The sequence below is a fragment of the Bidens hawaiensis genome, unplaced genomic scaffold (assembly GCF_021521415.1).
Source record: "Bidens hawaiensis isolate Kalapana, Puna unplaced genomic scaffold, B.hawaiensis_p1.1 tig00001087_1, whole genome shotgun sequence".
Taxonomy (NCBI): Eukaryota; Viridiplantae; Streptophyta; class Magnoliopsida; order Asterales; family Asteraceae; genus Bidens; species Bidens hawaiensis.
In genome coordinates this window covers 959,402-981,963 of record NW_027491062.1, presented here as the reverse complement: position 1 = coordinate 981,963, position 22,562 = coordinate 959,402, and the positions used below count along the sequence as shown (strand labels likewise).

General features: G+C 37.4%; 1 long non-coding RNA gene, 7 other non-coding genes and 1 pseudogene across 8 annotated transcripts; all 9 read right to left on the bottom strand.

Annotated features, from left to right (window-relative positions):
• Positions 1-1,204: 1,204 nt before the first annotated feature.
• On the bottom strand, positions 1,205-1,365 carry LOC143559002 (U1 spliceosomal RNA). Its single transcript, XR_013139844.1, has one exon. It is a non-coding gene; the product is annotated as a U1 spliceosomal RNA (small nuclear RNA).
• A 1,294-nt stretch (positions 1,366-2,659) lies between these two features.
• LOC143559056 (U5 spliceosomal RNA) lies at positions 2,660-2,776 on the bottom strand. Its single transcript, XR_013139859.1, has one exon. It is a non-coding gene; the product is annotated as a U5 spliceosomal RNA (small nuclear RNA).
• An 869-nt stretch (positions 2,777-3,645) lies between these two features.
• Positions 3,646-7,243, bottom strand: LOC143557042 (uncharacterized). The gene is made up of 2 exons (XR_013139497.1): positions 7,207-7,243; positions 3,646-3,758 (listed from the first exon to the last, which is right to left on the bottom strand). It is a non-coding gene; the product is annotated as an uncharacterized LOC143557042 (long non-coding RNA).
• Positions 3,648-3,807, bottom strand: LOC143558995 (U1 spliceosomal RNA). The gene has a single exon (XR_013139842.1). It is a non-coding gene; the product is annotated as a U1 spliceosomal RNA (small nuclear RNA).
• Positions 4,437-4,556, bottom strand: LOC143559060 (U5 spliceosomal RNA). Its single transcript, XR_013139862.1, has one exon. It is a non-coding gene; the product is annotated as a U5 spliceosomal RNA (small nuclear RNA).
• Positions 4,969-5,086, bottom strand: LOC143559031 (U5 spliceosomal RNA). Its single transcript, XR_013139852.1, has one exon. It is a non-coding gene; the product is annotated as a U5 spliceosomal RNA (small nuclear RNA).
• Positions 7,066-7,256, bottom strand: LOC143559009 (U1 spliceosomal RNA; annotated as a pseudogene).
• Positions 7,257-7,769: 513 nt separating this feature from the next.
• LOC143559066 (U5 spliceosomal RNA) lies at positions 7,770-7,886 on the bottom strand. Its single transcript, XR_013139865.1, has one exon. It is a non-coding gene; the product is annotated as a U5 spliceosomal RNA (small nuclear RNA).
• An 872-nt stretch (positions 7,887-8,758) lies between these two features.
• On the bottom strand, positions 8,759-8,918 carry LOC143559079 (U1 spliceosomal RNA). The gene has a single exon (XR_013139869.1). It is a non-coding gene; the product is annotated as a U1 spliceosomal RNA (small nuclear RNA).
• Positions 8,919-22,562: the final 13,644 nt, after the last annotated feature.

The window sequence follows — 22,562 nt, the reverse complement described above, 5'->3', positions numbered from 1 at the left end:
TTATTTGATAAATTGAGGAGTATGATGAAATTTTATGAGGTGGGATACCTTTAGCCAACCCCTTAGAAAAAAAATCCTGGTGCATTACCCAGAAAATAAGGTAAAGACAATCAAATGGGTTATTCGGTATTGATTTATTATAACCAACTTTTATTGTTTTGTTATGCTTATTTGTGTATAAATAACTAAATTAAATTGGCTCTAAAGTAAATTTTGTATGCTTTTTCACGTTTTATAAATATTATATGAGAAAAGTGAATATGACATACCGGAAAGAGACGATTAACCGTCGGTTAAATAACACGTGTGTGCCACATACAAAAGCATGATGGAAACCTAATGGTTTGATATAATTCATTTTTGAAAGCAAGTTTTGATTGAAAGTTTGGTGTGCTATTTTACATGTAAAATACACAAAGTGAAAGATTTTATCAAATCTATGAGAATACTCACTTCATAAACTAATATTACAAAGGTAAAGCTCACAACATAGAGTGTGAATAAATTCTAATAATGAACAACACCAGAAGGATCCTCACAGTCTACACATGTTAACACTTCTATCTTCTAAGGTTGGAAATCGGCCTTGTGATACAAGGTATTATAATGTTAAACTCGAAAGATGAATACGAAATCACACAAACTAACAATGGAACACACAATCGCTTCCATCAAAAGTTTATACTTTATTATTCCAACCTACAAAATTTTCGATAATAATCCATCCAACAAGAACCTTGTAATCAACAATTCCAAAACTAGAACATAACACGATTGTTAGCATGCTCACGCTTAGAGGTGGCGATTCAGTCCCTTTAGTTATGAAAATATCAATTTGGGACATGCTTTCTTTTTTAATCTCAAACGGGCCAATAACCAACTCGTCCTGCCGCATTTTTAACTGTACTTAAAAATAACCCATCACAACACCACAAGAATCATCCACAAGGAATACTTTATTTGTGCCCTTCTAGATTCTTTCTTTCCTTAAATGGATCAAGATCATCTACCAGAAACAAGTTTCTTATTTGTTATCCAACCAAAAAAATATGTTACATAGCAGTTGGTTTGTGAGAAAAGCAAAACCTTACGCTAACTTTTTAAATTATGGACCAATGTAAGTTTGGCACAAGATAACTTAAACTTAGATATTGGACAGAGGCCGCGTTACATTGGCACAAGATAACTTAAACTTAGATATTGGACAGAGGCCGCGCGAACGCAGGCCTCCACTGCCACAAATTATGACATAGGCTCAACCACTTGGGCCGACCTTAAGCAGGCACCCCTCTAGAGTGCAATGGAGGTCACCAACCTAGGCCATTGACCTTCTTGATCGCCCATTGACCCCGTCCAGGTAAGTGAGTAATCGAAATGCCTCTTCTCCTTTTTATATAAAACACCGACCATTGGTCTCTTCTGTCATCACCGATGTGGGATACCTTCGAGTTGCTATTAACGATAGAAAAAACGCACTTTGTGTCTTTCACAGGCTGTGGGTAATACCAAAAGTCTGAAACCCGGAGATGCAGAAGAAGTAGCAAATTAATACGTGGCTCGACCCCAGCAACCATTGTAAAATAAAAGTAACAACCTACAAGACGTGTGGGTTGGATAACGGGTGAAGCATGTTCATAGATGATACGTACAAAATGATACGCCAGATATAATACAGACTCAAACTAGAATGTAAGATTATCCTCGGTACACATCAAGTACGAATCCAGATAAACACGTGTTCAAGATAAAGAAGTCAATTTTTGGATGTGAAATGGTTGTAATGAGAGTTACAGACTTACATCTTATCCCTCCCAGATTGTTAATGTTCCATGACTTGTCGACTTCAAGATACTGTGACACGTCCTCATACTTTGCTCTATCAAGCTTTATTCCTTCTGGCTCAATTAGCTTGTCAACTCACTACTTCAGCAGTATTTTAAACAAGTAAACAATTAAATTATTATGTAATAATATATTGATTTTTTTAAACTTTGAAGTGAACTGTGAACCACTTTCTTCTGTAAAGGCAGCAAACACAAATGTCCATCAAAATGTTCAGCAGCCCACTTACAAAAACATGATTACATTACATCTTATATTAGTAGAGCTGTACATAAAAAAACAAATATGAAATTGAGTGTCTTGTTTTTATGAACTGAGTTTTGATTTTTTAACATTAACATACCAGTAACTGTAATTATGTTTTTAATGGCCAGAAACTGAGCTGATTTTTAATGAACTATTTCAAAATTAGATAAAAGATAGAATACAATAATCCTTAACGTACAAAAATACCTATATTCACGAAATTGATCTTTGAAATCACATCACAAGATCTCGGAATCATCAATACCTAATTAGTCATTTGATCTTTGAAATCACATCACAAGATCTCGGAATCATCAATACATACCTAATTAATCATTGATTCACCAAAAAAGAACAGATTTGGATCGTTAATCAGTCAATTTTTTACTTTTCTTTACAAAACCTGTTTCAAAACCTGTTTTGAGCTAGAGAATTTTTTTGTATTTTGGCTTGAGTGTTTTCTGTATTCTGGGCTTTGAACTTTTTTTTTTGCCTCTTGAGCATTGTTTTTGGTTTAAACATAATTCACATACGTTTTTCGTAAGTTTAAGAATAATTGTACGTTACAAAATTAAAAATTAAGCATCACAGCAACTTAAAATTGGCGTATGCCAGTTAGCTCAGCGAATACACGGTATTCTTTAGTAAAAGGCGAAAGAATAGTTCGCTTTGTATTCACTGCATGGCTGCGTGCCTTTCACAAGGCTCACCTGCTCGCCTTAAATGCTAGCTTTCACCTTTTCAGTTTTCTCTTCTCAGCCGATGTGGGATAGACTACACATACCAAATCTTTTTCAATTTCTAGTTTTCTACCCATTTTTTTGGTACTATGCTCACTGATTAATCTAAAACATTGATGTCTATATGAGCTACAAATAATCTGATTCTCATTATCATAACCTAAGCCACAAATATCAAGATTCATGATGATTGGTCACTTGCCATTATTTATGGCCAACATCTTTCATTTCTCAACCCTCTTCATCTACTTATTTTCTTCTTTCATCATTGCCACCGCCACAACCGCCTCTGCTGGTGTTACAAAAGATGTAACTGAAGGTCAAAACTTATATTCTATATACAAGTGGTCCAGGCTACATTCTATTATCATTTATCAATGTGTGTTTTATTATTTACACATCCTTGATGGTTTTATACAAATATTGAAGATGAAAGACACATATTGAAGCCAATAACTTGAGACATCGACACACAGCGCCTCTTCATGGGCCCCATTTTCCGTTATTTCAATAGGTAAAACATACCACATTACAGAAAACAGTTTGGAAAGATAGATATGGGTTTTTAGCTGCATAAAGATTCTTGAGGCCAGCAACTTTCACCTATTTATAAACGGGTTGATTTGGCTTGTGATTTATCATAAGTTCATAACCATACGATATCGATCATAGTAAAACGAGGTGAGAGTTGCCCAAAACTGTCTTGTAAAAGGCTATATGCTACAATGAAAAAAATTGGTACCTTCAGAGAAGTGACGTAAAATAAGATTTAAAATCAGTTATAAGTTAAACTTGAAAATTTTCAACTTAAGATATTAGGCAGAGGCCGCGCGAACGCAGGCCTCCACTGCCACAAATTATGACGTAGGCTCGACCACTTGGGCCGACCTTAGGCGGGCACCCCTCCAATGTGCAATGGAGGTCACCAACCTAGGCCATGGGTCTTTTGATCGCCCATTGACCCCGTCCAGGTAAGTGAGTATTCCGAAGGCCTCTTCTTCTTTTCATACACAGCACCAACCCTTGGTCTATTCTGACACCGCCGATGTGGGATACCCTCAAATTGCTACTTCCACTGCCACTTTATGTATTTGTAATTATATGTTCTTATTCAGTATTAGTTACATATATTTGTTTTCTAAGCTAGTGTTTTAGGGTTAGTTTTAATTACTTAATATTATTTTGTGTTTGAATAATCTTATTTGATTCAAATCAAATTGTCGGGCATACACATTATATACTTCGATTTAACATCTATTGCTAATGGAGTCACAAAAAATTGAATAAATGGAGTTATGGAACATTACTTGGATGAACAAGACTTATTTGATTCAAATGATAACTACAAGACTTGTTAGATTCAAATGTTTAGAAATGTGTGAGGTTTTATTTCTCATTTTACGTTTTCCTGTTGCTTGATGAGACGCTTGAAAAGAGAGCGGTCAACACTGACTAGTACTTAACATTGGAATAGAGTAGGCTTACTTGACCTTAGGATGGTGATATTAAAAAAAGAACTTTATTATAGAGCTATAATCATAACTGTTGTACAGATCACATGTAGCAAAGAATGACCAAAAAAGTTTGGAACATAAAACATTAGTTGGAGCCTTTCAATGTTAGAAAAGTCTCTCCAAAAATGGGCGTATGCCACTTAGTGCAGCGAACACGCGGTATTCTTTTAGTAAAAGGCGAAAGAATAGTTCGCCTTGTGCTCACTTTGTGGCTACATAACTTAAAAACTGCCCACTGCTTGCCTTAAAACGTGGATTTCACTCTTAGGCTTACTCTGTACAATCGATGTGGGACGGGACGCTCTCACCCACATGCTTGCCTTAAGAAGTAACATACACTCACCTTGGTCATTCATATTTCATACCACTGAAACCTCTTGTCCAAATACAGTTGACTACTGAAATAGTCTGCGCACCAGGTAATGAGTTCAAACAAATAGCATTTGTATACATGTCAAAGTGTCTTGTCAGGTCGGGTTGAAGGCCGTATTGATCCACCGGCGTTTATATATTTGTTTCACCTTATAAGTTGTTAATCCATTATGGTAAAACGTAAAATATACTAACAAGATAATGCGTTTTTATGAATCAATTTTTAAGAAGTTTAAACTAAAACAATTGTTTGGGCCTTTCGATATAGAAAGGACTCTCCAAAAATAGGCGTATGCCACCTAGCGCAGCGAATACACGGTATTCTTTAGTAAAAGGCGAAAGAATAGTTCGCTTTGTATTCACTGCGTGGCGGCGTGGGACACTCACGTTTCACCTCTTCATATTTCTCTATGCAACCGATGTGGGACACTCACGTTTCTACTTTTTTCCAATGTTCATTCTTTAGCACTCTCTTAATTCATCTTCCCAAAATCTTTTCTACTCAATAATTATTAGTTTTGTTGGAGATCGGTGGTCGGAAGGTGCACAAGCACAGTTGAAACGTGATGTGAAAAATCAGCTTGAGATTGTATAATATGCAGTTAGTTGTTTGATCGGCTGAGTTGAATTTCATATAGTTTGCTCTATTGCTTCTTGTTTGGATCTCAAACTGTTTGATTTCCAGTCACACGTCGAATTTGGCTCAAGCTCACACAAGTTTTAGTCAGCTTCTGTTGTCATAAACATCACCATTTTGTTGACAATTGTTGCTTGTTTGACATAGTTATGACTCCATTGAAATCCGAGTGTTTTATTGTTTGCTCAAAACTGGATCAGTCTCATAAGTTTCGTTTTTCGAAAACATAAATGTAAAACAATATTGCCTCATGTTTTATGAATAAATAAATTGGTTTTGTTTACGGTTTTATAAATAGGCACCATTCATCATGTAAATCTGGTTAAACTCAAGCCCGTCTTGATTTACGAGTATATGAGATTATAGTCGGGGTTCACCAATGGAATGGTAAGAGCAGTTTGTGACCGCGGTTGGAACCGAACATGGTCTTGCATAAACAATTGATCTTACCTAGGTTTGAGTTCCACTTGTTTACAAACGAGCCGATTTTGAACAAGACACGAGATTACTGAACGCTTTTACTTATCAGTGCCATTATATGCGGTATGACTGAACCTTAATGGTGGACTCATGGACTGCCTAAAACAAAATCAGTTCTATAAACCTTAGCAACATGATCATGTAAATTAATAAAACATGTTGAAAATGAAAATATACAATTTTTGTAAGAAAATGGTTATTTTTACATCTGTATTTATATAACATATCCGAAATTACTTATCTTTTTAATTGAAATTATTTTTACGATTTTTAATTGAAGGAGTGAATCAAACTTAACTAGCTTTACTAGACCCAAACTTTGCCCATAGTATTAATTAGACAGACTCAAATCACATGTAAAGGTTTTATGGCTCCTATTCATTTATATTACTAACAATTCATTTCGGTTAAAAAACAGTTTATAAAACTATTTTAAAGCAATAGTAAAAAGCTATATGCCACAATGAAAAAACTTTGGAAAGATAGATATGGGTTTTTAATAGGGGTGTGCAAGAAACCGAAAAAACCAATCCGAAACCGAAAAATTCAAACCGAAAAAACCGAACCGAAACAAAAACCGACAGTTTGGTTTTATGTTTTTGTAAACACCTAACCGAACCGAAATCCTAATTTTTTGTTTTTTTATAGGAAAATTGGATTTTAATAATCTCAACTTAATGCGGTTGGCCGATAATAATCCCAACTATGAAAATAGTTGTCACTGGTCCCAACTTTCACACTATTTGTTTTCATTGGACCTACGTTAAAAAAAATCTAACGATGTTAAGTTTTTTCTAAATTTCAAATTGATTTTTTAGGGCTTTTGATCGGAATGAGAATGTGAATCGATTGCTGTAAAAACTTAACTTGAAATAACGCTTCAAACAACTTGATTTTTGTTAGTTAAAAGTTTAAACACCGAAATTGAAGCATCCTTTAATCGTTTGGGCCACCGTTTGGACATAAGTTTTACATCAAAAACCGAAGTTTTGGTTTTTGATTCGGTTTTAACCAAAAACCACACCACGCACACACTTAGTTTTTAGCTGCATAAAGATCCTTGAAGCCAGCAACTTTTGCAGTAAAACGTGTTGAGAGTTGCCCAAAACTGTCTCGTAAAAGGCTATATGCTGCAATGAAAAAAACTGGTACCTTCAGAGAAAGAAAGTGACCGTAAGAAAAGATTAAAATCGGTTATTGGTTAAACTTCAAAATTTTCAACTTAAGATATTAGGTGGAGGCCGCGCAAAGCAGGCCTCCACTGCCACAAATTATGACTTCACACAGCCTCCACCGCCACAAATTATGACATAGGCTCAACCACTTGAGCCAACCTTAGGCGGGCACCCTCCGAAGTGCAATGGATATCACCAACCTAGGCCATGGACCTTCTTGATCGCCAATTGACCCCGTCAAGGTAAGTGAATATTCCTGATGCCTGTTTTCATTTTTATATGCAGCACCAACCATTGGTTTTTTTTACATCACCGATGTGGGATACACTCACATTGCTACTTCAGCTTACAGCCTTACATTACTCTTTACCACAAAGCACAACTTGTTACATATTTAAGTTGTTGTAACTGTATGTTGTTATTTGATATTTATTACATATCTTTGTTTTTTGTATTTGAATAAATTTTGTTTGGTTCAAATCAAACCGCCTGCTATAGCTATTATACCAAACACATCAATGCAGATAACAACTTCCATTTAATTCTAAATAAAAGTTTCAAACTATAAACATATGTTTTGCTGTGGGGATAAGTAATAAAAAACGCTTCATTCTTGGTAGATTCCTAAAGACAAATAGAAAATTAAAGGGTAACATGGTTGGATGATATGCGGCTTGTTCAGATATTCAGATGTTTGAAAAGAGAGTGGTCGACATTGACTAGAACTTGAAATTTGATTATTTAAATTCAGATATTGGTTGTAGCCTTTAAATAAATTAAAGGACTCTCCAAAAATAGGCGCGTCACTTAGCACAGCGAGCACACGATATTCTTTAGTAAAAGGTGAAAGAATAGTTCACTTTGTGCTCACTGAGTGGCTGCATGTTTGACAACTTCCCATCTGCGTACCTTAAATACTAGCTTTTACTTGTATCTTTTCTTTATACAACTGATGTGGGATAGAATCCAAATCTCCAATAACACTTTTTCTTAACTTTCAAATTCCGGGCCTCTTTACTGGTTTCAAATCAAACACTCTCTTAGTTCATCTTGCCAAGATCTTTTCTACTCGGTAATTGCCAATTTTGTTGGAGATTGATGGCTCGCAACTGTGACTCAACGCCATAAGTACAGTTAAAACCATGGCGTGATAACAATATACAGAGATGTGGTGAGTTGTTTGATCAGATGATTGAATTTCAAAAGGTTCAGTCTAAAGGTTCAGTCTTTTTGCCTCTTGTTTGGATTTCGAACTGTTTGATTTCCCGTCACATGTCCAATTTTGGTTACTATTCTATGGAGTAATCCCATTTATAAAAATATAGTTATAGACAAGTGGTTTGATGTAAGTTCAGAACCTGATTGCTCTTAGATCACAAAACAAACAATGAGCCGTATACATGTTCCGTTTCTCGAAAAACACAAATGTAAAACAATATAGCCCCGTGTTTTTTAAATAAAGAAATTAGTTTGGTTAAGGTTTCATAAACATCACTATCATCAGCATCATTCAACATGTAAAACTGAAACGCTCTTGTACACAACAAAGAGAGCCACGGTTGAAACCTTTTGAGATTCTAAAGGAGGTTCACTAAGCCCAAGTAGCAAACAAACGGTTGTACCAGGAACATTTTGGCATCCCGACAAGTAACTTCTGCAAAATGAATAACATAGCTGGACAAGTATTAGATAAGGTATGAACAAATTTTTAGACGAAATGTTAAGCCTTCAAACTTTTACTTAGATATTATGGAGAGGCCGCGCGAACGCAGGCCTCTACTTCCACAAATTATGACGTAGGCTTGACCACTTGGGCCGACCTTAGGCGGGCACCCCTCCAGAGTGCAATGGAGGTCACCAACCTAGGCCATGGACCTTCTTGATCGCCCATTGACCCCGTCCAGGTAAGTGAGTATTCCAAAGGACTCTTTTCCTTTTTATATACAGCATCAACTCTTGATTTTTTCAGTCACCACCGATGTGAGAATACCCTCAAATTAGATGTTCTTATTAATAATAGTTGCATATATCTGTTTTTTAAGCTAATGTTTTAGGAATAGTTTTGTTTCCCCAAATTTAAAGGGAACTGACCTTGTTTTGTGTTTGGATAATTATATTCGGTTCAAATCAAACTGTCGGGCCTACCCATTAAAGATTTTCGATCTAACATCTATTGCTTATGGAGTCGAAAACAAAATGAGCAAACAACGTTTTGGAACAATGCAGAAAAGAACTAAAGTCAATCATAGATCATAACAATGCATCGCTTTGGTGAACAAGACTTATTTGATTCGAATGTAGTTAGTTCAGATGATAACTACGATGAACTTGTTTGGAGTGGCAGTTTGGTATGGCATGTTTGGACATGTTAAGGTTTTCTAGAATCTTAATATCTTTAAGATCACAATATCTCCCTCCTATATATCTTTGCTTGGCTTGAATGATTGAAACTAGGGTTGTTAACAAACCAAACGCTCAGCAACAGTTATTGAACCATTCCGTTGAAAATTCGTTCGCGCTCGTTTGTTAATAATAAAACGAACATGGACACAGATTTGTATTTTGTGTTTGTTAACGGCTGAACAGTTCGTGAAAGGCTTTCGGCAAGAAAGTATTTGCTAATAAATAAATATAGGTTGTGTTAATGAACGTTTAATAATGTTTTTATTTATATATTCGTTTGGAAATATTTATTTTAATTGTATATATACAAACATAAGCTTTGTTTACCATTGCTCTCTAGTAACAAACTGAGAAACAGTAAAGAATGATGAGAGAAAAACTAAAGAGAGAAAGTAAGTATTTCATTAATTGTGTTTTGATTGATTTACAATGAATAACAAGACTCTCTATATATAACTAACTCTAAGAGTTAGTTAGACCTGTAACAACTCAAAGTCAACTGTAACAAACTCATGGTCAACAACAGAATACTCTCTAATATGCCCCCTCAAGCTAAACGGGCGCAGCAATGTGAAGCTTGGACCTCAAAGTGTCAAAACAATTAGATGACAGCCCTTTAGTCAAAACATCAGCTAGCTGAGATACAGTAGGAACAAAGCGAACACAAAGAGTCTGCGCCAAAACCATATCACGAATAAAATGCAAATCAATCTCGATGTGTTTCGTTCGCTGATGAAACACGGGATTGGCTGCTAAATATGTAGCTCCAAGATTATCACACCAAAGGGTCGGTGAACATGATAATGGAATGTGAAGCTCTCGTAAAACATATGTAATCCAACAAAGCTCAGCAGCTGTGTGAGCTAAAGCTCGATACTCGGCCTTCGTGCTAGAACAAGCAACAGTATGTTGTTTCTTGGAACTCCAACTAATGAGGTTGGGACCAAGAAAAACACAATAGCCAGTGGTAGAACGACGATCATCAGGACAACCAGCCCAATCGGCATCAGAATAAGCATGAAATCAAAACTAGAAGCTCGTTGAAAACTCAAACCATGAGAAATAGTACCCTTTAGGTACCGTAAAATACGCTTGACAGCGCCCCAATGACGATCAGTAGGTTTCTGAAGAAACTGAGAAACCTTGCTGACAGCATATGCAATCTCAGGACTAGTCAAGACTAAGTACTGTAATGCACCAACTGTACTCCTATATAAAGTAGGATTTTCAAGAGGAATCCCAGAATAACGAGACAATTGTTGTCCTGAAGAGACCGGAGTAGACAAAGGTCGGCATTCAGTAAGACTGGTACGGTGTAACAAGTCATGTAGACAACGCTGCTGTGACAAATGTAGAACATCATCTGAAAAAGTGGCCTGAACACCTAGAAAATATGACAATTTTCCCAGATCTTTGAGTGCAAACTGGGAGTGTAAGAGCTCAATCAAATCTCTCATAAAGCTGGAGCAACTCCCGGTGATAATAATGTCATCAACATAGACCAATACATAGCACATAGTCGTGTCACGACTATAGAAAAATAATGAGGTATCCGAAATATATTGAGTAAAACCCAAAGAAATAAGTGCAGAAGATAGCTTGGAAAACCAAGCACGAGGCGCCTGCTTAAGGCCATATAGAGCCTTCTGCAACAAACAAACATGATGAGGTCGATCAGAGTCAACAAATCCAGGAGGCTGAGACATGTAAACTGTCTCCGATAAGTCACCGTGAAGAAAGGCATTGTTGACATCAACCTGACGAATATCCCAACCTCGAGAAAAAGTAACAGATAGAACAAGACGTATAGTAGTAGGTTTAACCACATGACTAAACGTCTCAGTGTAATCAATACCCTCAGTCTGCTTAAAGCCCTTGGCAACAAGTCGGGCTTTATAACGACTAACAGTCCCATCAGGATTGTGTTTGATCCTGTAAACCCACTTACAACCAACAATATTGGCGTAGACAGGAGCGGGAACCAAGACCCAAGTTTGGTTTGAGTGCAAGGCTGCAATCTCAAAATGCATCGCATCCCACCAAACAGGCCACTTCTGAGCCTAGCGAAAGGTGGATGGCTCGGTAGAAGGAGTAGTACAAGCATGAAAAAGAACATGATTAGGAAAGTGTCGAGGTTGGCGAGTATGATCACGAGAACGGGTGACCATAGGATGAGATGGGGGTGGGGGTGGTGGGGGTGGTGGAGGAGGAGGAGGAGAGATAGAAGAAACAGAAGGAGAAGTGAATGATAAAGGAGGGACTGAGAAGATGGATGAAGTGAAGAAGAATGAGAAGTGGAAAAGATTGTAGGAGTAGCATATGACGATGTGGGAGGAAAAATAGGAAATGAAAAGGGAACATGAGGAGAGATGTCAGAAGAAGATGTAGAAGTGGGAATATAAAAGATGGACTCATAAAAGGTAACATGTCGAGAGATAAATGTGCGACATGTAGAGGGATCATACAAAGATAACCTCGATGATCAGAAGCATAGCCAAGAAATAAACATGGAGTGGATTTAGGTGAGAGCTTATCCGCTCGTATACTGCCAAGAAACGGATAACACAAACACCCAAAAGTACGAAGAATAGAGTAATCAGGACGAGATCCAAAGAGAATTTCATAAGGCGAAGAGTGATGTAAAACGGGAGAGAGTAAACGATTAATAAGAAATGTTGCTGTAGCAAAAGCATCATACCAGAATTTTTGTGGCAGCTGAGCATGAAATAGTAAGGCACGAGCTGTCTCAGATAAGTGGCGGTTTTTCCGCTCGGCAACCCCATTTTGTTGGGGTGTGTAAGGACAAGATATGCGATAAGCAATTCCAGCATCAGCAAGATATTTGGCCATGCGACCATGAATAAGCTCGGGAGCACCATCACAATGTAAGTATTTAATACGACAGGAAAATAGATTCTCAACAAGAGGTTGGAGATGACAAAAACAATCAACCGCTTGAGAGCGGTTAGTCAAAGGATACATCCACGTAAACCAACTAAAGTCATCAATGAACGTAATATAATAACGATAGCCCATACGAGATATAGTGGGTGAAGGCCCCCAAATGTCACATTGTAAAATATGCAAAAGGTACAGTGGAATGAGATACAACAGAAGTAAATGGTTTTCGAGTTGCTTTAGAAATACTACAAGAATTACAATTTTTATTCAACACTTTAGAAGACAAATGTAAACAAGAAAGACGTGAAAGCACGTCATCTGATGGATGTCCCAAGCGAGAGTGCCATAAATCCCGAGAGGTGGAAAATGTAGCCGATAGTGAATAGAGTTGATAAGGACTAGGAGGCATGCGGTGGAGGACATCCTCTGCTAATGTCTGAATAGAAAGACCAAAATGTGAGAATATAATAGCAATAGGATGATCAATAACAAGTTGAGTAATTGATAAAAGATTTTTGGTTAAAGCTGGAACAACAAGAACATTTTTAAGAAGTAAAATACGATGAGATAAGCACAGGAAAGAATGACCAATATGTGAAATAACGAGCGGTGTACTGTTACCAACAATAACGCGCTCTGAACCTGTGTAAGGAACTGCGCCATGTACCATAGAAATGTCAGAAATCACGTGGGCGCGTGCACCAGAATCCGGAATCCAAGACTCAACCTTGTGACACATATCTGATAATGTTGCCGAATACCCATGATGAGAGGTTATTAGCTGTAACCCAATTTTGAAAGTGTGCTGATCCAAACTGTGATGCATCAACAAAAGGATTTGAGCTAGATGGGCCCACAAATGCATGTTGATCTGGTTGTGAAACTGGACCAGAGCCTAAAATGCCTTGATTTAGATTTGGGTTTGAGGGATAAGTTGGGCCTAAGGAAAATTGGTTGTAATCAGGTGTCGATTGTGGTGAAATGACATGCGAGTCAACAGTTTCACCTGAATAAGATGAACGTGGATCAATTGCTGAATGAAGGCCGAAATTAGGGGTAAATTGATTAGCAAAATTAGCCGAGTGCGATCGCCCGCCACCATACGACGGCGAATCTCCGCCATTCCATGACGAACCACGGCCTCTTGACACATAATTGCTTTGCCGACCACTGTACGACGGCGAATCTCCGCCATTCCATGACGAACCACGGCCTCCTAACACATAATTGCTTTGCCGACCACCGCGATTACGAGGAAAACGGCCACCGGTATTTCCCCTCCACTGATGTCCACCGCTATAGGTAACACCTCCATTACCACGACCTTGAGACGGTGGTGCATATCGGAAATAACACTGTCGAGCATGATGACCGGATTTGGAGCAGATTTGACAAACAGTTTGTGTTTCCTGATTAACACTAGAAGACTTATGCGGTGGTCGTATATTCATGGCCGCCATCGCAGCAATTGGAGGAGTTTTAAACATTGATTGTTGCTTCATACGAGCCTCATGTGCAAGCAATTTAGCTCTTAATTGAGTGAAACTCGGTCTTGAATCATTGTTTTCAATATTCGTGACAAAAGATTCAAACTGTAGATCAAGACCTTGGAGGATTTGATGAATTAAATGTGATTCAGAGAGTGCATCACCAACAGCATGTAATGAATCAATTAGGTACTTTGCCTCATTACAGTACTCGGTAATTGATCTTCCATTTTGTTTTATTAGATGAAATTGTGTACGAAACTGATTTTTCTTAGCAAATAGTTGTTGTGAAAATGACTCTTCAAGATTTTTCCACAGTTCTGCAGATGTAGACGTACCTCTTGCAAGATGAATTAATGAAGATGAAAGATTAGCAGTAATCAATGCTGAAACATAGCCATCTTGCTTGTCCCAATCATCACGCTCAGCAGATCCAATTTCAGGTGGAAATAAACTGCTATTTAAGAACTTTAATAGACCGAGAGTCTTCAAAATAGTCACTATTTGAAACTTCCAGTTCAAATAATTGTCTTCATCTAATTTTATTGCAGCAAGATGAGTAATATTTGGAAGTGTTGTTGTATAACTTGAATTTCCTCCATTTGAAGATGAAGATCCTGATGTTGAATGATGTTGAATCTAATGTATTCATACTCAGTAATATGATTTGATTAAGATCTGAATAATTTTGCAAAAGAACAATCACCGGAGCAAAGAATTTGATCGGAGATGAAAAACGAGTGTGACTAGAATGTGATCAGAAGATTACCGGAGCAGAGAGCCTGCTCTGATACCATGAGAAACAGTAAAGAATGATGAGAGAAAAACTAAAGAGAAAAAGTAAGTATTTCATTAATTGTGTTTTGATTGATTTACAATGAATAACAATACTCTCTATTGATGTGTAGTGAAACACACTTACTTTCTGTATCATTTTTATCATGTTTTAATTTCTTTTTAGTATAATTATTAAGTTTTATGGTTTGTTTATGTTTGATTTTACAAATATAAGTGTTTACTTGTAGGTTGTGGAGTTTAGTGGAAAAAAGAGGCAAATTGGAAGATTCTAGGGGCTTAATTGTCAAAGTTTCAAAGTTTAATCAAGGCCCGGTCCAAGCCCACAAGTTAGGGGCCTAATATAATATTATATTTAGTTAAAATAATCATTATTCAGTCAATAACCAGCTGCTAATCCCGAAAATACACAAACCTTAACTCAAAACCCTAAGTTGCGATCGCAACTTTCTGCCGCCGGCCGGAAAAAGAAAAAAAGAAGGGAAGCTGTGGCGGCTGTGATCTTTGGCGGCTGGAGAAAGAAAGAAGGAATCTTGGGCAGCAGCTAGAGTCATCAAACATTCACAAATCTCAGCCATAAACCTTTAGTATACATCTCTAAACTTTGTTTATCTTTCAAGAACCCTAACTCTATTGATTTGGTCTTTTGATTTGAATTGTTTTGCAATTGTTTGATAGTTTGTCTTGTTATTGATTGAGTTTGGATCTTGAATGAGTTTTATAATGTTTATGATGATGTTTGTGATGTTTTTATTAAGTATGCATGGCTGTCCAAAATCTATGTTAGGCTAAACTTGTTTGTTCTACCTAGGATAGATGATTGTTGAGTAGTTTTGACTTGTATAATGGATTGTTAATGTTCAAGACTTAAATTATTAATGTAAAGTTTAATTAAACCATGAATTAAATTGTGTGTGATGGCTGTGTTTTGTTTGTAATTACTTATAATCCTCTTGCATTCGTTAATTGAATCGGTTTTGGTTAATTGATTGCTTGTTAAGCTCTTTACTTGGTGTTTTGGGTTTATTTGCGGGGTGATCAACCGTAGGGATAAGTGGGTAATATATCATATAAAATCAGTTAGAATACACCTTCTTTGAGACCGAGAGGTGATAAGAAGTAACATTGTCTCGTTGCTTTTACTTGTTAGAATTAAGACCGCGCGAGAGCGGGTTTTGTCTTGTCAAGTTTGAGTGTTTATGTGCAATTAGTTGGTTTAATTTGGGTTAAGTTAAATTGTTCCTCTATCCTTGGTTGCGTAGTATTCGTCTCCATTAGGATAGTGTGTCGAGGAGAGTCGACATTTGAACACGTTAATAATTGTTTGTCCGGTTTGTTCTTTAAAATCAACTAAAATGAGTTAGAGTTTGTTAGAGAGACTGAGAGGTAATTTGACTTTCTTAAACAAGTTTTAGTTGTGTCATCTTTTATAATCGGTGTCTTGAATATTTTCAATCCGTTGTCTTGTTATTTCTTTCAACATGATTCATTCCTAGGTAGACGTTTTTACATATTGAATTTAAATCAAAGTTTTCTTTAAGAGTTTTGTTAACAGTTTTCTTTTAATTAAGTTAAGTAGTTAAATAAAATCTTAAAAATTAAATAAATATTATTTTGGTAAGTCTTGGTTAGAGTTTTCTTAATCATAAACGTTTCACGTGTCTTTGAGTTCGACATCCGGACTTCCTTCATGCTATACTATTTATGATCGGTACACTTGCCGGTTTTGTGTGGTTTCTATAGGATTTTCGTTTTTATAAATTTAAAGCTTAATTGTGATTCGTTCTTTATTTATATTATACATTTTCACACATCAAGTTTTTGGCAACATTGCCGGGGACACGGTTTGAAGCATTTTAAGAACGACTCGAGTCAAGATTTTCCTTGTTTACTACTTGTCTTTCTTATTTGTTTTGTTTATTAGTTTAAAATAGTTAGATAATTATAATTTCTTTTATTTATTTTAAATAGTTGTATGCGACGTACTCGATCTCTAGGGTCACCCACCGGCTTGCGACCGCCTACCACCCACAGACCAGTGGGCAAATGGAAGTGAGTAATCGTGGAATAAAACGTATTCTTGAGAAAACAGTTGGTTCGAATCGTCGGGATTGGTCCGACAAATTAGATGACGCTCTATGGGCCTTCCGTACAGCTTACAAGACTCCGACTGGTTCCACACCATTTCGGATGATCTATGGGAAGGCCTGTCATCTTCCAGTTGATTTAGAGCACCGTGCTTCATGGGCCCTTCAGAGGGTTAATCTTGATTTATCCGTCGCTGAGAGTACACGTTTCCATCAGTTGCACGAGTTGGGGGAGCTCCGGGATCACGCGTATGCGCAGTCGTTTAGGTATAAGGAGCGGACGAAAGAACTGCATGACAGGAAGTTGAAGGGTAATAAGCAGTTCAAGTGTGGGGATAAAGTTTTATTGTATAATTCCCGGTTGAGGTTATTCCCAGGAAAGTTGAAATCCCGATGGTCGGGGCCGTTCACGGTCACTGAGGTTTTCCCGTATGGCACGATTGAAATACAAGATCGAAGCGGGAAGTTTAAGGTGAACGGCCATAGACTGAAGCACTACATTGGAGAGACGATAACTGATCAAACAGTCGAGGTGTTCTACCTCGACTCATTCACCGAGATCTAGGCGTGATGGGTGCATCACTCGGGAGACTACCCGAGTTGTAGAGTTTGTTTTATGATTTTCTTTATTATCTGTTTTTATTTGTTTTATTTTTAGTTATATTTATAAAAACACAAAAATACAAAAAAAAATCAAAAAAATAAATATTTAATAAAAATCAAAAAAAATTAAAAAATTCAAAAACACAAAAATTTGTTTATTTCTTATGTTTTTGTTTTCTGTTTTGTACGCCGCTACATGCGAGCGAGTATGAGTTGTTACAGGTATTATTATGCTCATGGTAGCTCTGATGGCGTTTTGGAACTGGTTCACCCGTGGTTACGGCCGCGAATGAAATGCTATACGGTCGTTCGAGTCATATACAGCTGATGAAGAATTTGCATCTAAACAAGGGGAGTAACCCGTTCTCTATTTTAATTTCTGTTCTTTAAAGTTTTAATTTTATGCTTTATGTTTTGTTTTTATTTTATTTCTTTTCCTTGTTCTCATCGAGGACGATTTCGTTCTAAATGTGGGGATGGGAATTTATTTTACTTAGTTGTAGAAAAAAAAATTTTTTTAAAAAATAAAAAGTTTTCATTTGTTTTTCGTTTTCGTACGTTGTTCAAGTTTGAAAAAAAAAATATATATATATATATATATGTAAGGCCCCGAACCCGGTAGCCCTACTTTAGCGTCGGATTTACTCATAAACACAGTTCTTACAAATCAGAGTTTATTAAAACTTTTCGCGGAATATAAAACATCAATCATTTGTTACAAAACATTAAATCTTTCTTTGATACCATAACACAAAACCTTATATTTAAAACATCTTTACTTCTTTCTTCAGATGCCAGCCATTCAATCCATGTCGTGTGTCATCCTCATGCTAACTCTATAATCAGCTCACCTGCGTGCATACTAAAAGTCAGCTACGCTGAGTGAGTTCTAGTTAATCGAACGCCATACAATACATACACATACATACATATCTGTAGATACATATCCATACTTCACTAGATACCCTTCTGTGCTACATACATACTTGCTACCATACATACATACATATCTACAATCACTAACCTCAGTCTACCGAGAGTACGTTCATAGTTCACCGTCTATACCTGTACTCAAGGTTGTGAACACGTACAAGGTTCGCCGTCCTTACCTATGTTCACCATTTATGGTACGTACAAGGTTCGCAGTCCTTCCCTATACCATAATACATCCACAACACGTACAAGGTTCGCAGTCCTTCCCTATGTTGCAACCTAACTCATAGCACGTACGAGGTTCGCAGTCCTCCCCTATGCTACAAAACCAGCACGTATAAGGTTCACAGCCCTTTCCTATGCTGACACACATCCACAACACGTACAAGGTTCGCAGTCCTTCCCTATGTTGCACCCTAACTCTTAGCACGTACGAGGTTCGCAGTCCTCCCCTATGCTACAAATACAGCACGTATAAGGTTCACAGTCCTTTCCTATGCTGACACACATCTACATTACGTATAAGGTTCGCAGTCCTTATCTACGTTTACATATATCATCTTCTTCACGTATCAGGCTCGCAGTCCTTAACTACGCCATTACCAGCCGAGTCTATGTCCGACAGAAGCTAGAGGGATTTGCCATCCTAACTTACTATGTCGTACGTAGGACTCACATGCCATTCGTGTACCTATATACACATACTTACATTATACATAAGAACACTCTAGACATTCTTTACCTCATTCATTTAACAACCATACCCCTTGTCGTTACGTGCAATATCCGAAGATCGTTCACGCCCCGACAAGTATTCATTCATAAGATTTATACATCATCCTCACGTTACATACAATATTAATATCTTTGTTTACATCCTGACGTACGTGCAATATCCGAAGATCGTTCACGTGCCGTCAAGAAATCAATCACATCTATCAATTATATCATACCCGGCATACACATAAAGTTATATCCTTTCGTTCATACTTTCTTGCTTTCTTTGTACTATCTTACTTTCATATCTTACATTATAAAGAGCATTACGCCCTACATTCCTCGAGTATTACTAGGGCTCGGTACCCTCTTCGTAACCATACAACCATACGCTATCGTTTCTTTCTTCTATTATCTCTATCGTGTTCATACACATACACATACATAACATACTTACCTTATTCTTAGCGCTGCAAACTGACAGTACGTGCAATATCCGAAGATCGTTCACGTACCATCAAGCAATCATTCATATATTTCACATTATCCATATAAGGCATACACTTATCTCTTAGGATAAGTGTATTAACTATCACATTGAGTATGCACACAGCCCCGAAAACATAACACATAAGTGGGGCTAGAAACTCACCTGAACTCTGCTTCTTTTTCTGATAGCTGTGAATCCCTTCTTTAACTGGGCTCGGCTGACTGAACAAGTTACACGTATCAATTAACTATCACCTCTCATAATGTATTTCTATCTTTATATGACCCACAACGAACGGGGGTCCGGGGGCAGCGCCCCTGGCAGCGGGGTTCTAGGGGCGGCAGCCCCTAGCAGGGTCCAAGGGGCAGAGCCCCTGGCTGGGGTCGAGCTGCCAGGTCAGCTTGGAAAAATTTTATTTCCATTAACTGTCTTAACACATTTTTCATTAGGTTTTTAATATATTTTCTAAACGAACTTCACTTCAGGCGAAGTTAAACCTTAGGCGAACTTGGCTTCAGGCGAAGTTAAACCTTAGGCGAACTTGACTTCAGGCGAAGTTAAACCTCAGGCGAACTTGGCTTCAGGCGAAGTTAAATCTCAGGCGAACTTGGCTTTTAGGCGAAGTTAAACCTTAGGCGAACTTGGCTTCAGGCGAAGTTAAACCTCAGGCGAACTTGGCTTTTAGGCGAAGTTAAACCTCAGGCGAACTTAGCTTTTAGGCGAAGTTATCCTTAGGCGAACTTGGCTTCAGGCGAAGTTATCCTCAGGCGAACTTGGCTTTTAGGCGAAGTTACGCTTGAAGGCGAAGTTACGCTTGAAGGCGAAGTTCATCAGGCGAACTTAATCTTGCAGGCGAAGTTATCGCGCTGCAGATCTGTTTTGCCCATAACTCCTTCGTTTCTTAGCCAAATAACTCGATTTTGGTACCCACGGAATCGTATGATCGGCGCCTACAAACCCCAACCATTAAATCGGCCTAAAATCGACGTTTTAGGGGTCCGATTTGGGCAGTTGGGTTTCGGGTCCGGTTAACCCATCCAATCCTAACCATTTTCAGTAATATAAGCTTTGTTGGATTAGTTCTTACCTTACCAACTCAGATCTATCAGCAAATCTCGGGTCTCGGCTTCGAATCTCGGTCGGTTAGAATGTGTGTGTTTTGAGTGTGTATGGAGTGTGTGTTGGGGAGTTGGTGAGAAATGAAGATATTTTGGGATTTTTGGGGTATTTATATCCCTGAAATCCCATTCTCATTTAACCCTTCTCAATTAACCAAAGTTCACGACCCACATCCATTACCCAACACTAGCCCGACCCATACCAACCCCTATTCTATTATTTATTTCCCGATAACCCGAGTAAACTTTCCATCTATTAATAAGTAATATAATTAATATTACCTTTGAAATTTCGGGATGTTACAATATATATATATATATATATATATAATAAAAATAAAGAAAAAAAAGAAACAATGTCCCTTGTTTTTAGTTTCTTTAGCGTTAAAGTTGGAGATGATGATTTTATTCGGAAATTGGTTTTTCAAACTACTAATAATATGAGATAAATAAAAGAAAACACACTTAACTTGGGATGTGTCGGTAGGCTCAGCCTTGAAAATGAAAGGGCAAATTTGATAAAACGGTTAAACGGAAATCTTTTGTGGTAAAGCGTTTTGTCCTTGGAAAATAAGCAATGAAAGGTCGGGCCATACTCAAGCCTCAAATTTTGGTATGAAAAAGTGAAAATATCATGAGTTTTAAAAAATCTGAATACGTTATCATATGATGCTTGGGTAGGTTTAACGTTAGAGTATGCCGTGTAGCCTGTGATATAAATATTAAAATGCTAGTTTAGTGTTTTACACCTCATCGGCGTATGGTTTTATAACCTTAAATCCTGTATTGATGGGATGCTTCGGGTCCGGAGACCATGGGTCTGTATGCAATCTATTTAGCTGGGTATTCACAATTCCTAAGTGGGGTTGTGGATATTTAAAATAAAGCCAAAGAGCAAACCCTTTTAAGTCTATAAACATGATCACAACAGTACGAAAGTACAAATACACTACAGACTTGATCATCCACGCTGTTAGTCATGTGGGGTCCCCTTGCTCGCGTCTCATTACCATTAAGAAACGGACCACAAGGGACACGCTACATGTAAGCCCTACAGATAAAATTTTGCATACTCACCTATGGTTATGGATTTGGGGTATTGCTTGATAACGGGGGTATGTCATGTTGTGGGGAGCACTGGCTATAAATAATTGAACCTTAATCATATCTAATGGCTGCTTGGTAGACTTTGATGCTTAAGCTTAGTTGGATAAACAATACCCTTGATCGTCTTAACTATTCATAATTATTGAGCAACAAAGTTTTAATTCTGCTAATTTTGAGGTTTAAGTCAAGTTGGGGTGGTCTGGTCCGGTAAAAGCAGAAAATAAGCGGGTCTTAATTGTGTAAACCACTGAGTAATATTGTCGGATCTTATTTGTCTCGGTAAAGATTAAGGCATGGGTTTAGGTGGACAACAATATCGATGATCGCGGTTTTTGCGTTTTCTGAGCTTTAAAATATAACCTATATGTTTGATTTAACTTTGATTTTCCGATTCTGATCCAACTGCATTAGACTTTTTCAGGGACGAAAAAGGTTTAAGTGTGGGGATGTTTGATGTGTAGTGAAACACACTTACTTTCCATATCATTTTTATCATGTTTTAATTGCTTTTTAGTATAATTATTAAGTTTTATGGTTTGTTTATGTTTGATTTTACAAATATAAGTGTTTACTTGTAGGTTGTGGAGTTTAGTGGAAAAAAGAGGCAAATTGGAAGATTCTAGGGGCTTAATTGTCAAAGTTTCAAAGTTTAATCAAGGCCCGGTCCAAGCCCACAAGTTAGGGGCCTAATATAACATTATATTTAGTTAAAATAATCATTATTCAGTCAATAACCAGCTGCTAATCCCGAAAATACACAAACCTTAACTCAAAACCCTAAGTTGCGATCGCAACTTTTTGCCGCCGGCCGGAAAAAGAAAAAAAGAAGGGAAGCTGTGGCGGCTGTGATCTTTGCCGGCTGGAGAAAGAAAGAAGGAATCTTGGGCAGCAGCTAGGGTCATCAAACATTCACAA